Genomic DNA, 15982 nt, shown 5'->3' with positions numbered 1-15982 from the left:
CATATTATGAAACTGCTTACAGAGAAAAGCCTAAATCTCTCTATAAGGGCATGTACAAGGTGATTAAAAGTAAAGATAGACAAGCTGGTCCTGAGTAAAAAATCCCTCAAATCAGAAATGATAAGGATCCAAAATCAAATACCTTGATTAGGAACAAACAAGATTATGTAACACAGGCTTCCTTGAATAGGACCACTTTAGACTGCAAGTGGAAGAATATATGATTGAACATTCCTGTAAATAAAAATGCTTGGCTCCTAGGAAAACTGCATGTTGGGATCTCTGGTCTACATGCTATCTTTTTATGCTCAGACACTTCTGAAGGTGCAAGAAGCAGCTAAGCATTCTCTCCTGTATCCTGAAGAAACAGTCCTTCAGAACATGCAGAGCTCAGCCCTGTAGATATGAAAATAAACTTATTAAAGAATTATTTTAAATATAATTTTATGTATGCTACTTTTGAATGGTTTTTAATAGAATTGATTCATATTGGTTTGATCTTGACCAGGGGTAGGTAATGTTGCTCCCATGGACACTATATCACTGGATACTGTCTTTGTACGCTTACTAATATGATCAATACACATGATTTGAATATGTGTGTGTGTCAGACAGACAGACAGAGAATCTACAGGTGGTTGTCCAGAGCATGAGGGAAAAAGAAAGGAGGAGGAATGAATTGACAGTAGGGCAGCAGTAGGAGACAAGAAGAATTTGCCTTTTGGAGAATAATTTTGTGATGGTGCCCAGGAAAATTTCTTAGATTGCCAGATGTGCACAGAAACCTAACAAGTTTGATTACACCCACCATAAATCAAAGGAATTGGGATTTACTCCAGTTTTCCCTGCTTCTTTTTCCCTCTGTTTTGAGAGGTAAGTTTTGGGGAGCAACCAAGGTGGAAATAAATGCATGGAGGTCTAATATGTTCTTCCTGTGTCACCTGAATTTTTTGAAAATCCCAGCCTCAGAACTAAACTGCTATGTTACAATAGGCATGCAATATGCAGCTAATCCTCATTCTTCTTTACTTTAGTACAAATACCTGGAGCTCTGAGTTCAACAGGAAGAAAGAACATTTATATCTTCCCACCAAGTCACTTTCCCCTGCAAAATTAATGACTGCCCTAAAAAAAGTAAAAAAAAAAAAAAAAAAAACCCTCTATTGGTTTCACTCTTGTTTAGTCCATGTGGACTGTGTGAGAATTTGGCAGAGGGGGGACTGTCTCAATGGGAAGATTTAAGCCTCTCCTTCCTGGGCATGGTGGTCCCCATCTGGCTTGGGCCCCCACACACTTACACTTAGATAACATGGTGAAGATCTGCCACAGGCTACATATTTATTATAGTGAGATGTAATAAATAATGTAATATGTAATAATAAATAATGAGATAGGGTGAGATGTAATAGTGAAATGTAATAAATAATGTAAAGATGTAGTAACTCCCCACGTCCCACCATTACCTAAGCAAAACCAAGTAAGTGCACTAAGGGATAACAAGAGCAAATATTCCAGGGAGTAAAGCATAGGTGCTGCTTTTGGAAATGGGTTCATATTCCCAGCATACCTGTTGAATAAGAAGTTGGTATTACTGTTTGTGTTTAATGCTATAAATTTACTTAAGATAGCGAGGCCATTAATAAGCCACTAGGATTGCTTATGCCATTTCTATTCATGCATTATTTTCTCTTTTCCTTCCATTTGTCACAACTGCTGTGACTGGGGCAGTCAAGGAGGAAATGGATCAAAAAGAGGACAGCTGCTTGTTTAAGATTTGCATATGCTAACTTATATGTGGAGATGCAAAAATAGAAATAACAACTATAATCTAAATAGAAATACAATACATCTCACAATAGCAGAGAAAGCCTGAGCAGGTGAACTATGTGTCTGTTCTGGCAGCTTCCAGGTGTGCGTCTGCCTTTCTAAGACATTTTTAAGTCCTCTAAATAGAGAACACCTTGAAATAGAGGACTGTCATCTGTAGGGTAGTACATCTGGCTACCCTAATTGTTTTTCTCAGAGGGGCAGAGCTTCAGATCCAAGAGCCAAGAGCCAAAATCTCTGGTGCTCCTGGGGGCCCCAGATCATGCCACCCTCATTCTCATGGCTTCCCGGCTTTTGCACAGTTCTTCCCCCATTGTAAAAGACCTTTCCTGAGATGTTGATACTGGCAAAGGGACATTTAACTTAAAATGTCCAAGTCTCATTGGCACGTCAGTCCCACCTGATACTGGAATGTGGTCCCCAAAATGGAATTCTGCCCTGAGGCAGAAAGACATTCCGCACCTGTTTCAAAGTTCATAGAATCATAGAATATGGAATTGGGAGGCCCTGTTGAGGCCACTGGGTCTCCCCCACCCACCTCCACCCACCCAGAGGGGGAATCCAAACAATACTCTCTGGAATTCCTTGGTGGAATGCACTCCACACAGTCTGCCCACCAAACACACTCTATTCAACCCAGTCTTTCTGCTGAGCTCCCTCGGGCCATGGCCCTTCTCTTCTTAGGCCAGAAACTGTGCTGTTGCCCTTAAGAACTTCCTTGTTCCTCCCAGAAAGCTCAGCCCACTCTGGCTGAATCCTGTACGTAGTCCTTTTGTATTGTTACAGCATCCTGTTCTATATGGTGAAGCTGTAGTATTGAAGAATAAAGGCCTGAGGCTTGTAGAGAAGGGCCCTCTGTGGACTGTGACCTTGGGCCTGTAAACCAGTTCCATTAGGGTGGCTGCCCGGTGACAGTAAGCTGCTGAAACATCCTCAAGAGTTTTAAAAATCTTATGCAGAGCCTCTGAGTCTCCAGTGTGGGATTCCAATGGCCCAGCGCTGGTCTTGGCTGGGAACTTCTTCCTGTGAGTGTTTTACATTCCATTGCTATGCAATAAATCTCTGTTCTTTCTAATCTTTCAGTGAATGTATAGCAATTATAGAACCACACAAATTAATGCCTAACTTTTCTGAAAAACTGCCAGCACATGAGAATGTGCAGGAAATTCTCTTAGTCAGAAATGGAATTCTCAGCCATTGAAGCACTCACAATTTTAAAATCAGATATATCTGGCATGACTGGCAGGCCCAGCAACATATTTTATGGGCTTGATTGTGTGGGACATACTGGCTGGCTGGCATTAACCCCAGGTGGGTGGGTCATGTCCCCAACAGTATCACTGAGCCAAGTTGCGTACAGAGGGATTGAGCAATCACTTGACGGGTTTTCTAGTTCCAGCTTCTCAGGTGAACATGGGAACCACCTGAATTCAAATGCACCAATCAGCTTTGGTGGTGGGAATTTCAAACCAAGGACCCTCTGCCATGGCGGGCTGGTCAGTAAAACTATAAAAGGGGACTGCACCAGTGTTCTGGGTTGATTGCCCTTTTGCTTGTGATTGAACTATTCTTGAGAATAAAATCAGTATTTTCCCCTCTTGTTCTTGCTATGCTTGACTGGGCTAGTTCACCAAGACCAGATCCCTTGCGTCCTACAATTGTTTCTCAGTGAGTAGATCTAAACTTCATGTACTAACACTTCAATTCCGTGGCTTCTTTCATCAGTTAAATTGCTAAATTGTTGTACCTGTGTAATATGATGTGTTTCTAAGCAATGACTACAACAGAAAATTGTAGTGTCTCCTCACCTCCTAACAGGAGTGCTCGCCCTTAGGGTCTTAGGCAGCCAGCCAATCAGCCATGCCTTCTTTAACCAAGCCATCGCATTTACCCAGTCCCAGTTTGTACATACCGCCCCCTTTGTGTAACCTTCTACATTTTAGCTCCCAAGCATGCCCAGAGGGGGATTTAGGATTTTTAAAGTTTTTTCCCCCTTTTTAAACACCCTTTCTGCAAACCCCAGCTTCCCTTTGAACATTCTGGTCACACTTTGGCCTTGTTTTGGCTCCAGTCCTGTTGGCAGGTACCAATTGAATTTGCTATTAGAGTGAGTGATGTCTGTTTTTATCTTTATGTAATGGTAATGACATTATGCTGACATTGCTGTGGTGTCTCCTTCCTCCTCTTTCACATCTCCTGAATTAAATGCATTTTAGTATGTTAGTAAAGCTAACAGAGATAATTTATGCAGTGTCCAGATCAACTGTGCTTTCAAAATATCATGTGGTACAGCAGAGATTCACTGCCTATGCCATGCAACCGACCCAGGCTGCTCCATTCTGTTGCTTTTAATCAACTACTAAACCTTATCTTCTTTCCCAGGGTTAAATGAAACACTTTTCGATTTTTCTGTTAAGAAGCAACTGAGAATCTGAAACCCTACCTTATCTACAGCATAAATGGCTTTTACTCATGATGTCAACAGTGAGAAAAACAACACAGTCCTTTTTATAAAACATATTTCCATTGACTGCATTAAGCCAATGGAAATGTTTGGTGGAAAAAAATAGCTATCCTTTGCCCTGAGTTTTCCTATTGTTTTATTGTAGCTAATTAAAAATTCATTACAAAAAGGACATGATGTGATTATTGCTCTAGGTACTGCTGGAACGGTAATTAACAAACAAGAACAAAATCCACATTCTGAGAGCTTATATTTGGGCTGGAGGGTTGATAGTGTCGGTGTAGGTGTCACTGTTCAGCCATTACTAAGACTGCAGCCCCAAACACACTTACCAGAAGCCCTGATGGGGCTTACTCCTGAGTACACCTGCACAGAATTATGCTGTAATCAGCTAAGGCTAATCCTCCTGTAAGATACTGTTGCTTCTATTTGGATGTCTTGAAAGCAAGAGCAACAGACTAGGGAGTACAAGTCATTGTAGGGCTTCCGGTTTACCCGATATGCAAGAGGCAAAATGCTTAAGGTCATTCATGTACAACATCCACACTGCATGTCATAGAATCATAGAATAGTAGAGCTGAAAGGGGCCATGAAGGCCATCTGGTCCAATCCCCTGCTGTTGCAGGACACCAGGTATGCATAGTCAAATCCAAAGTGTCAGCATTTGATCACTTGTTGTTGTTGTTAGTCACAAAGTCATGTCCGACGCATCACGACTCCATGGACAACATTCCTCCAGGCCTTCCTGTCCTCCACCATCCCCTGGAGTCCACTTAAGCTCACGCTGACTGCTTCAGTGACTCCATCTAGCCACCTCATTCTTTGCCATCCCCTTCTTCTTTTGCCTTCAGTTGTTCCCAGCATTAGGCTCTTCTCCAGGGAGTTCTTCCTTCTCATTAGGTGGCCAAAGTATTTGAGTTTCATCTTCAGTATCTGACCTAAAGAGCAGTCAAGGTTGATCTCCTCTAGGACTGACCGGTTTGATTGCCTTGAGGTCCAAGGGACTCACAGGAGTCTTCTCCAGCACCACAATTCAAAGGCCTCAATCCTTCGGCACTCAGCCTTCCTTATGGTCCAATTTTTACAGCCATACATTGCAACTGGGAAAACCATAGCCTTGACTATACACACTTTTGTTGGCAGGGTGATGTCTCTGCTTTTTAGTATGCTGTCTAGATTTGCCAGTGCTGTCTAGATTTGCCATAGCTTTCCTCCCCAGGAGCAAGCGTCTTTTAATTTCTTGGCTGCAGTCCCCATCTGCGGTGATCTTGGAGCCCAGGAAAATAAAATCTGTCACTACCTCCATTTCTTCCCTATCTATTTGCCAGGAAGTGAGAGGACCAGATGCCATGATCTTAGTTATCTTAATGTTGAGTTTCAAGCCAACTTTTGTGCTCTCCTCCTTCACCCACATCAACGGGCTCTTTAGCTCCTCTTCACTTTCTGCCGTTTAGTGACATTTGATCACTAGCATTTTGGGTAATGCTATCTGGGCACAGCCAGTACAAAGTATGTGTATAACTATACTTGAAATAGTAGCGAAATTGCCAAATGCGTTTCTTGACACAGTAGTAGGGCACCCACTGACTCCTGCCACTTATGTCCCCATGTTCTGTTGAATGCCTGAAAGAGCCTCTCATGTGCATACAGCTGCATGCATGTGGGCTTTTCCACATGATTGTGAACCCTCATGAGTGGGGATCCTAAGATCTGAGACAGAGGCCCTCCTCCAGGAGCCATCCTTGAAAGAGATCTGGAGGGTGACTACCCGGAAGAAGGCCTTCTCTGCGGTGGTGCTTCAACTGTGGAACACACTCCCCAGAGAGGTTCGCCTGGCACCAACACTTCTTTCTTTTTGGCGCCAGGCAAAAATGTTTTTATTCTCCCAATATTTTAATTGTTAATTTGTTTTAATTGGTGGTTTTATGCCTATCATTGGATACTGTGCTACTCTTACTCCTACTTTGATTTTTATTCTATTTTATTAATGTTGTTGTGAACCATCCAGAGACGTCTGTGATTGGACAGTATAAAAAGTTTTAGACAAACAAACAAATGAGCAAATACATACATATAAAATAAATAACACATGAACACAAGTAGACCTCCTTATGGTAATTTATTGAAATCAATAGGACTAGTACTAGATATACCCCATAGTTCTTCAGTGAGCGTTTACAACATCTTAGGGCATCAATGGACTTCAGTTCCTTTTTTAGTTCGAGATTCTGTTATTCTGATTTGAGGGATTTGAATGGATTTCTTTGACTTCTTGTGTTCGTAAACACAGGTGTGAAATGCATCCCTCCACAAAGGATACTTTATGCATCATCTCACTATTGGCTTGGATGCAATGAAAGTGGGCTGTGCATGTGGCATTGACTGGGTCTTCTGCAAAAAAAAGAGACACGTCTCTTCCCTGCAGCCAGAAGGCTAATGTAAGTTACAGCCACTTTAACGTTTTCTCTTCTAAAGCAATATTTTCTGACTAAAATAACACTGTTATTCTTCTGGAAATCAGTTCTGGTCTTGCCCAAGACTTACAAGGCCTTCATTTCTCAATTTGAAAAGGTATCCTGTATCATTTCTTAAAGGGAACATTTCATTATTATTTCCCGGCACTTGATACATAAGGGAAATGCTGTTTGCATATATCTAGGAGAGATTTACTGGGCTATCAAATTAGACAGGCAGCAGCGATGAAGGAACCCATGTGGTGGGACAAGTTGATTTATCATCCTGGTGCAATTTGTGTTTGGCAGTCATCACTCATCACAGTGCATTGGAAAAAAGGTGTGCTCCCTCAAAGGAAAGCCTCTGCCATCAGTCAGAGGGCACAAAGTAGGAAGTGGTTTCCTTGCTAAGTGTATGCCTATACAAACATTCTCTTCAGCCGATAAATCAGTTTTGTAGATTGCGTTCAGCTATCAAACAAAAGAAGCCCTGGGAGGAGTTTTATTTTATGCAATTATTAGTACAATCAAAATGTTAAAAACAACCACTATTGTATTTGCTGCTTTGTTCTTTCAAGTTCTCACTGTTTCAGAGAGTAGTCATGCTGCAAAACCATTTCACAGAGGAGTGGGAATTTTTAAAAGAATATATATTCTAATTTTTTAGTAGAAAGCTTTTTATATAGAGAACATTTAGTAGAATTTTAGTAGAAAGTAGTAACTTTTAGCAGAAAGTTGTGTGTGTGTGTGTAGAAGAATATGCTGTTATTTTTCTCCAGAACAAAGTCTCAGAATAAGGATACATTTAGGGCAATACTGGGGCAGAAGGAAAGCTGTTATTGGAGTCTGCTGTTTCTGCCAGCAACACCTCCTTCCCTCAACCTGATTCTCACAGAATCATAGAATCACAGAACAGTTGAGCTGGAAGGGGCCAGAGGGCTATTGGGTCAGTGCCCTGCTCAGTGCAGTCCCAGTTAAACCATCCCTCTCAGAAGGCTGCCCAGTTGCCTCTTGAGAGCCTCCAGCAAGGGGGAGCCCACAATCTCCCTAAGTCATTGGTTCATTGTCATACTGCTCTAACAGTCAGGAAGTTCTTCCTGATGTTCAGCCAGAACCTGGCTTCCTGTAACCTGAGCCCATTATTCTGTGTCCTGCACTCTGAACTTTTTAACACAGGTTAAAAGGCATGGAAAATGAAGCCCCTGTCCCTAAAAATATGAGAAAATTGTACAGCATGTTTCTTTCAGGGCTGAGTCTCCAAATATGTGCATATTTGGTTGTAATAAAGGTATTGCCTGACTTTTTATATTTTTCATTAGTTTGTATCCCATACAAAATAATAGAACACACCAGAACCACACTGTATGGCAGGGGTCCAGAACCTTGGGCCAGGAAGCTGAATGTGGTGGTTCCTCAGATTTTGTACAATCCCCAATTCTAAAAGTTGAAATGTCCCTCCCAAGGTTTACTTCTAGCAGTCAAAGCTGCCAAACTAAAAGATGCTGGAAATGTTTGCTATTTTAGCTGTAAAATGTTTGATATTTTGCTTGTGGCCCTCCCCACAACTAGCAGGAAGCCCTCAAGAGATTCTTTGAAATTGTGTTTGGTCTTCAGGCTGTAAGAGGTACAATATGCCTCCAGCATGGGGCATATTGTATATAGAGATGGATGATGCAGTGAGTAAGCACTGCAGGTCAGCCGTGATGCATGTTAGAACAGTGCTAAGAATCCCATACCTGTTTAGGAAGAGAGCACATGTAGGGTGAGCCCTTACAAGAAACTAGGAACAAATAAATGAGTTGCGATAGTGGAAAACATTATCTTCTTATATTAAAGTTTCTCATGGCTGTGTTTTAACATTTAATGAACCCAATGATGGCCACATATTTTATTTTTAATGAAACAATAAAACCTTGCTAAGCTATTAAAGGTGCAATCCTGTACACGTTTAGACAGAGATAAGTCTTACAACTCCCTGCATGGCTAGCTGGAGGATGGTGGGGAGTGTCCAACTTATTTCTGTCTGAACATGCATGAGATTATGCCATTAAATATTAAAGCCACTAAAAGCAATTTGGAAGGCAAGTCTTACATTTTTTGAAAAGCCCAGAGAATCTGGGGATGATCCTGGCAGTCTGTAACTGTATTTCTCAACCCTGTGCCCTCCAGACTTCTAGTATGCCTCAACCAGGCTGGGCAATACTGGTTTATTTGGGTGTGTTTGTCTCTGCATGCACACCCCTATTACAACTGCTTGCCATAAAAAGAATTGTGACTAGTAGCTGGCCTTTTAACGAAATAAAGTTCCATTATTATGGTGTATCACAAAAGAGAACAAAGATATATACTATTTGACTTTGTACTGTAATTTCTGTTTCTGCTAAACACAGGAGGAATAAGCAGAGATAAACTTCTTGCCTTTTAAGTGTTCTGCTGAGTCACACAAAGTGCTGTGTAAAACATTCATAAACATTCATAAATACACAAATGGCAGAAAAATGGCATACAGTCTCCTGTTTTGGTAGAGAGGTGGAGTATAAATCAAAACAAATAAGGGTGCAATCTTACGTACATTAGACAGAAGAAGGTCCTGCACCTCTTTGGCTGGCTGGGGAATGCAAAGAGTTGTTAAGACAGAAAAAGATCATAGTGTATACATAGAATTGTGCCTTAAACCTATTATAGTCACTGGGGTCCCCACCCTCTCACTGATCCATCCTTATGAAAAAGCAGATGGAGGTATGGACTAGGCCACATCAAATTCTTGATTTTTAAAATTGGTTTTTAAGCAAACCAATCAAAATTAATGCTTCCTGGACTAATATGTGGATTGGAGCACAGTTATTCCTTGGAATGTGCACTTCTGCACTCAGAATTTACACACAAAAATCCATTAGGGAAATTATTTAAAAAGTGTGTGGCATACAAAAGAGGTTAATTCACAGCTAAAAGACACACACTTCCTGGTGGATTTTCTAAACACCACCATTTGGAAGGCTCTTCCACACAGTTCATGCTTTCTGTCCACTCTGAGCCTTTTCCAAGTCTTAGAATGGAGGAGAGGATCATGAATTCTGAAATCCTCACCCTAAGGTGGACCCTTTCCAGACGGCCTAACTGGGCTCAACTACCCATGCTTCAATGCAGATTTTCAAACGGCCATGTTCAGTGGGATTTTTCTTGCCAGCTGTCTCTTTCTTTCTCCTCTAAATACTTTGGAAGCCTCTAGACTTGATGGGGTCTCCAGTTTTTCAAACCCTAACTCTGATGTGTTTTATATTGTTTTAATAATTGAGGTTTTATATTGTGCTTTTATATTTTATATTGTATTTTTATATTTTGTAAGCCATCCTGAGTGTTTGGCAATAAGACGGGATATAAATGCCTGTAATAATGAATGAATGAATGAATGAATGAATGTGAATATTTGTTTAAAATGTCAGACCAGGGCAGAAATGGGACAGAACAAACTGATAACTGAATACATGAACAACTGTGGACTAGGAATGTACCAATTTGTCCATCTTCCCTGCTATAGTGGAATCATATTCCAAGCCCAGGTTTGGACTGCCCAACAACCTGCCATAGTTGGTTATCATAGTTTGGTTGTTGTGTCATACAAACACAGCCTGGGTCACTCGGGATGGGTGTTTTCTTTCAGACAACCACTATGAGAACCCATGAGCTGTGCTACAGTTGTCACCCAGGACCCAACCAGCCATGAATCCAGATAACACAATGGATGAGCCCCAACATCCAGTGAGCCACTTGGTAAGAGTGGCAGAAGTCCCTTGCTACTCTTGACAAGTGCCTGCCAGATAAGCCTCACTCACAGCAACCACCATGTGGCACTTGAGAACTTCTGCCAGAAGCTTTCCTCTGCCCAGGGGGTATGAACTGGCCATCCCTGCTTGTGGATGGAGAGCAGACCTCTCAAACAACTGGCAGGGATGGTCAGAATTTGCTCCCCTTTGCCAGTAGCTTAAGAGGTCTTCTCTGTAGCCTCTAGCAAGGATGGCTTGAATCCACTCCTCCTTGCTGAGAAGGCATGTGTCCATAGGCCAGAAAGGGCAGACCTACTTGCCTGTGGCTCAAGGGCAGACCTCTCCAGCTGCCAGCAGGGCCACTCCATGGTCCTGCCGTGTGCTCCAGGCAGCAACCCAGAGTGGATTGGGCAGAGCAGAGCAGACCTCTCAGGCAGGACTCAGCAGGCTGTTCAGTGGCACTGCCTTCTCCAGGTGGTGCTACCAAGCAGATCAGTCACAGTCTCTTATGTAGAGTGAACAGGAGGTGGGGGAACTGAATTAGCTCCCCAGTCCTCCCTGTTGTCCTCCAGGGGATGAGCTCTGTTTATGTTATGGGTCAAAGAAGAAGAAAGAAGAAGAGGAGTTTCTATAGTCCATAAAGAACTGGTGTCCTGAAGTGCAATAGGGTCAACTTCCAGACTTTGCTGGGGCGATATGCAGGGACTGGAAGGTGATCCCATTCCCCTTCAGGGCACAAGACCTGTCTGCACAATAGGGACTGCCTAACAACTCTAGCAAGCTGAAATCAACTTGCGATCATGGCTGCAGAGAAGTGGTGCATTTGTCCTTGTGGTGTCCTCTGAGATACCACCTGAAAGAATGAGAGGGAAAAAGGAACAAAGCAATGAGCTTGATCTTGTTGGTCTTATCAAAGAACAGTCTGCCCACCTTGATTTATTGCTACGGTGGGTTGGTATGCTGTGCAAACTCAAAGCATTAGGATAAATTACAACACGATCCAAAAGGCACAGCGAGATAGGGAAAAGGTCAAGTATAAAGGTCTCAATCCAGATGAAATCAGGCTCAGGCAGGAGCAGTCAAGATACAATCAAGGGTCAAAACACAGTTTAGCAGTCAGGTACAATACACAATCCAGAAGCAAAGGCAAGCAGAAATCTGAGGATCAGTAGTAGCAGAAAGGCTGAGTCACAAGGCAAGGTCAGGAAACCAAGATACAAAGCTCAGAGCTAGTAAAACTATGTCATTCCTCTACCAGCTAGGCTAGAACTGAAGCATTCTATAGCTAGAGCTTCCTGAGTGCCATCCAGGGTTAGCTGCAGTGTATTACAGGTTGTCTGGCAAAAGCCCTACTCAAGTGGAGGGCTTTCCTGTCAAGGGGTCCTCTCTTCTAGATGAGCCTTCCTTTGTAATCAATCATTTCTTCGCAGAGGAGCCCTGTTGGTCTGGCTCTTGAAGCAATAACCTTTTGGGGTGCCAAGTGGTCACCCAACCTCTGTCTCAGAGGTGGAACTGCTTTCTTTCTCTGTGGACAGATGGACAAGTGGTCATCTCCCCTACAGGCCCAGGCTCCCCTGGATCTCTTGACTTGGGAGGGGGCAGGAATTGCTTGACATTGGCTGTCTCTGGGACTTCTTTCTGTGCCTTAGAGAAGGATTCCTCCAGTAGGGACATGACATCAACTTAACATACAGATGAGACCGACACCCCTGTAAGTGGGCCTGGCTGGGAAAACAGGTGTTTGAAGCAAAGGTAATGGAGTGGAGTGAGGTAAAAAGGGAGACATGGAAGAGAGTTTAAGTTCTCTATCCATATGGAAATACAACTCTTTCCCTGATATATATGAAACTGAGTCTATTTGATTGTGACCTGCTAAATGAGGCAAGAGATCGTTGGATAAAACCTTACATGCAGGACTCTAGATGCAATTGAATAAATTGAGGTTTCTTTTGGCAGGAGCGGATTTTAATATTACACTGGCAGTTGCCAGGTTCTTTCCTCAGTCAATTAAAATTTAAAATTTTTATATCATATAGATGCACCTATCAATAAACTCTTTTATCTTCAGTCTTAGCATGACATCGCTCAGAGCTGAATTGGCTGTATGAGCAGTATCCTTAAAGTAAAGGTATTATAAACTATTTATGTGATTGAACAGATGTCAACGGATGGGCTGTCCTCTCATGTCTTGTTTGATCTAAGCGATCTGTTGTCAAATATCTTTTTCATGCAAGCAGACCTGCTATTTGAAAAACACAGAGCTCCCACCATGTCACAGATGAAATCCTGGTGGACTTATCACACCTCTTTTCTCAGCAAAGAGGATCCTTGGTTGGGTGTCCTCTGTCCCTCAGCACATAGGTACTCCCTTAAGCTATTTTCTGGATGCTCTTTGTTTGTGCGGCAATCAATTCATATGGCATTTACTTACCCTGCAATATTTTTTTCTGCAGTAGTTTCTGATTCTGACACAGGTGTGTGAGGGCTAAACAAATGTGACATTAAATAACCCTTTGCTTTTAACTTGTGTAGTCTCAATGCAACATGCTGGTCACAATCTTCAACTTCCCAAATGGCTTGGGACTCAGCTATGAACAACCACCTGCATCTGTATAATCCTGCCCAGACACTAAAAACTACATCAGGTGTCCTTCTCAAGTGAAATCGCTTAAGTATGTATGCATGCGATATAAGGCCTTCTCAGCACTGGCCCCTATATGGCCTTCCTAATGATGTATGCCCAGACCCTTGAGCCTTTAAATGAATTCATAAATGGCATCACAAAGTATTCTCTGACCTACAGGAGCTGATTTTAGTATCGAAACGTGTTCCTGTGTATACTGTTTGTGAGGTTATGACCTCAAAAAGTGGCTAATTTTAAAAAAATAAACAAAGAAATTAATGCATAAACAAAGAAGGGGGAAATATTTGATTGGTACCAAGCTATCAAAAGGACATCAAGATGTTCATGGCCACTGCGTCAGAGAACAATCCTAATGCTAGAAGGATATGCATTGTTCTTTTAGCTTCACTGCAGTCAGCAATAATTTTTTATCTAATGTAATCTGCCTGCATGCATGGTGGTCATGTGGATCCAAATTCCGTACTATCTGTCCCTGCTCTCAGAATATGCCAGAGCTGTCATTGCATAGAACAGTCCTGTATTTTAATCTGATTTCCTGTAATCCCCCTGTGCCAAGGCTACCTCTGTCAGGATGGTCTGTTTGTCATGAGAAAAGGCTTCTCAAATGGTTCAGGAAACTGGCAGAAAGGAAAAGGGATGGAATCTTTTTCCAGAGGCCCTTCTCTAGCTGGAGGAGGAAGGAAAATTTTAGCAGTGGCACCTTAACTGTGGAATATTCTCCCCAGGTGGTCCATCCCTGCATATATTTTATTGTCACTTCATGGCCTAGTGCTGACCTTTTATTTGGCCAGGCCTTTAGATCTGTCTTAGCTTTATGTTGTTTTTACTTTGCTCGTACTTTTTGGTTTTTATAGTTACTGAATTTTGTATCGATTTATTTCTTGTGAGCTGTCCTGAGAGCTCTTTTGTAGAATCATCCATGATTACTGTTGATTTTGTTGCTGTTACCATGCACCATAAATTCAGCTCACAGTGAGGCAAACCTGAACATCTTAGATCATGCCTTCTGAGTTACACAGAAGTGGAAATATTTTAAAACCCAATCTCTCTCTCTCTCTCTTGGGCTCATAATTCACATATTTCTACAGGTACCAAAAAACCCAACCAAACACAGATGACAGTAACAAAGATTGAGCTTTTTCTATCTTAAGGTTGGAGGAGTTGTGGGATGAATTCACCAATTTGCTTGGGGGAAGCATATCCTGTGTTCAATCATTTTGCATCCTACAACTTCCTAACTCCAAAATTAGGTCCAATTATGTTTGCGCTGGAGTGCCTTCACAGTTAAGTGGTCTGATGACGGTAAAGAACGTGTGGCTCGGATGTATTCTTACCAATAAATGTATCTGTAAAACGATTTGTAAGAGGCAGATAATTAAAGTTTGAATCATGTACCATGTTGTAGGCAATACTTACAAGAGATTATATGTTTGGCAAGAGATAATGGCCAAACTTTGTGACTAATACGGAAAGGGCTGTGTGTGTCCCAGTGTTTTTCTTTAGCTATTTGATAATGTTGTCCTTTTAAGCATGGAGAGAAAACAAGGCACTCTGTGATTAACTCTGACCTCTGCCTGCTATAATGTTTGCATCTGCAAATTTCAAAATCTAACATTTTTCTTATCAATTCATCCATTACTGCACATGACAACCAGGATGCTCAAACTATCAGGGTTACTGTGCCTTAACACAAACACAACACAGCCTGCAGTTTTCCTTGAGGTTGATTAGTCATTATCAGGTGTTCAGACCAAAACAGGCAAGCAGAAAGTAGGCTGAGAGACTGGATATAGGTGGGCAGATGAGTTGGTAGCCAGGAGGCTGTGGGAGTAGATTTAACCCTAGAATATTCTGGTCTTTTTGGCCTTGTCCCTTCCACCTTCAGCTCTGCCCACCACTGAATTTCCAGAGAGCTTTCCTGCCATGGAATTCAGCCCCTGTGCTGAAAAAGGTCCAGTGGTCTAGGTATGAAGTGAAGGCATTGCTCCCTCATATCAATGAGCGTCCCAAACAAAGAAAAACAGGCCTCTGCATCCCTCAGGAGCCCCAGATTAGACATCACGTGACTTCCCAGGCCGGGAGGACCATGGAGTGCTGTGGCAAGCTCCCAGCAGGAATAGCCCGTAGCTGTCTTTACATAGAGCTGAAAGCCAGTGCCTGATCAACAGGGCTCAATAACATTTACTCCTACCTTTGCATGTACTGCTGGTAGCTGCCGACACATCTTGCAGCAAATGCTGTGTGTGTTAAAATAACACTCGTATCACCTTGCTATTTCTTCTCTGCTGCTTTCTTCTATCACTAGACAAAGTTTAAAGGGAACAAGCTCCAGCTATTAAAATAGCTCCTACCAGCCTCATTTGGTCTATTTCAGGGCCTGGTTTGACATATATAGGATAGAGTGTTCTTGTGGGAACTGAAGCCACAAGAAATCATCATTCAAAGGAAAACCAGCTCCTGTTGAACCTGGAGTGATTCCTTTTCAGCACGTCGCCACACTTTCCTTAAAATAAATTGTGACTATTATTGTTTCTCTTTGGCTTCCTTCCTTCCTTTCGTTTGATTTGTTAGAAAGTAGCAGTGAAATGGTTGATAATAATGCAATGATTGCATGTATCCTTAATCTAATGGAGTTTTAGCTGGGAATTCTATAGTAACTGTTAGAATACAATAAACCAATACATGCCAATTTTGGAAGGCTGCGTCCTGAGCGCTTATGCATCTCATTTACAAGTATGATTTTAAACTAAAGTCAACAAAATCAATCCTTGAACACCAGGATACATTTAATATAATATTAAAGAATCCACTTAGTCTACAAAATATCACT

The 15982-nt window shown here is 42.0% G+C and overlaps 1 protein-coding gene across 1 annotated transcript in view; it reads left to right on the top strand.

Annotated features, from left to right (window-relative positions):
* VEGFA (vascular endothelial growth factor A) overlaps positions 1-15683 on the top strand; it is a 118972-nt gene extending 103289 nt beyond the window's left edge. Inside the window, exon 11 of the transcript XR_006416311.1 lies at positions 6582-15683. The gene's annotated coding sequence lies outside the window, so the exon portion shown is untranslated. The remainder of the gene's footprint in view (positions 1-6581) is intronic.
* Positions 15684-15982: the final 299 nt, after the last annotated feature.

Source organism: Varanus komodoensis, unplaced genomic scaffold (genome assembly GCF_004798865.1).
Source record: "Varanus komodoensis strain SLA01 unplaced genomic scaffold, ASM479886v1 scaffold1, whole genome shotgun sequence".
Lineage (NCBI taxonomy): Eukaryota > Metazoa > Chordata > Lepidosauria > Squamata > Varanidae > Varanus > Varanus komodoensis.
The sequence above is the reverse complement of the archived record's forward strand: the minus strand, read 5'-3'. Positions and strand labels throughout refer to the sequence as shown.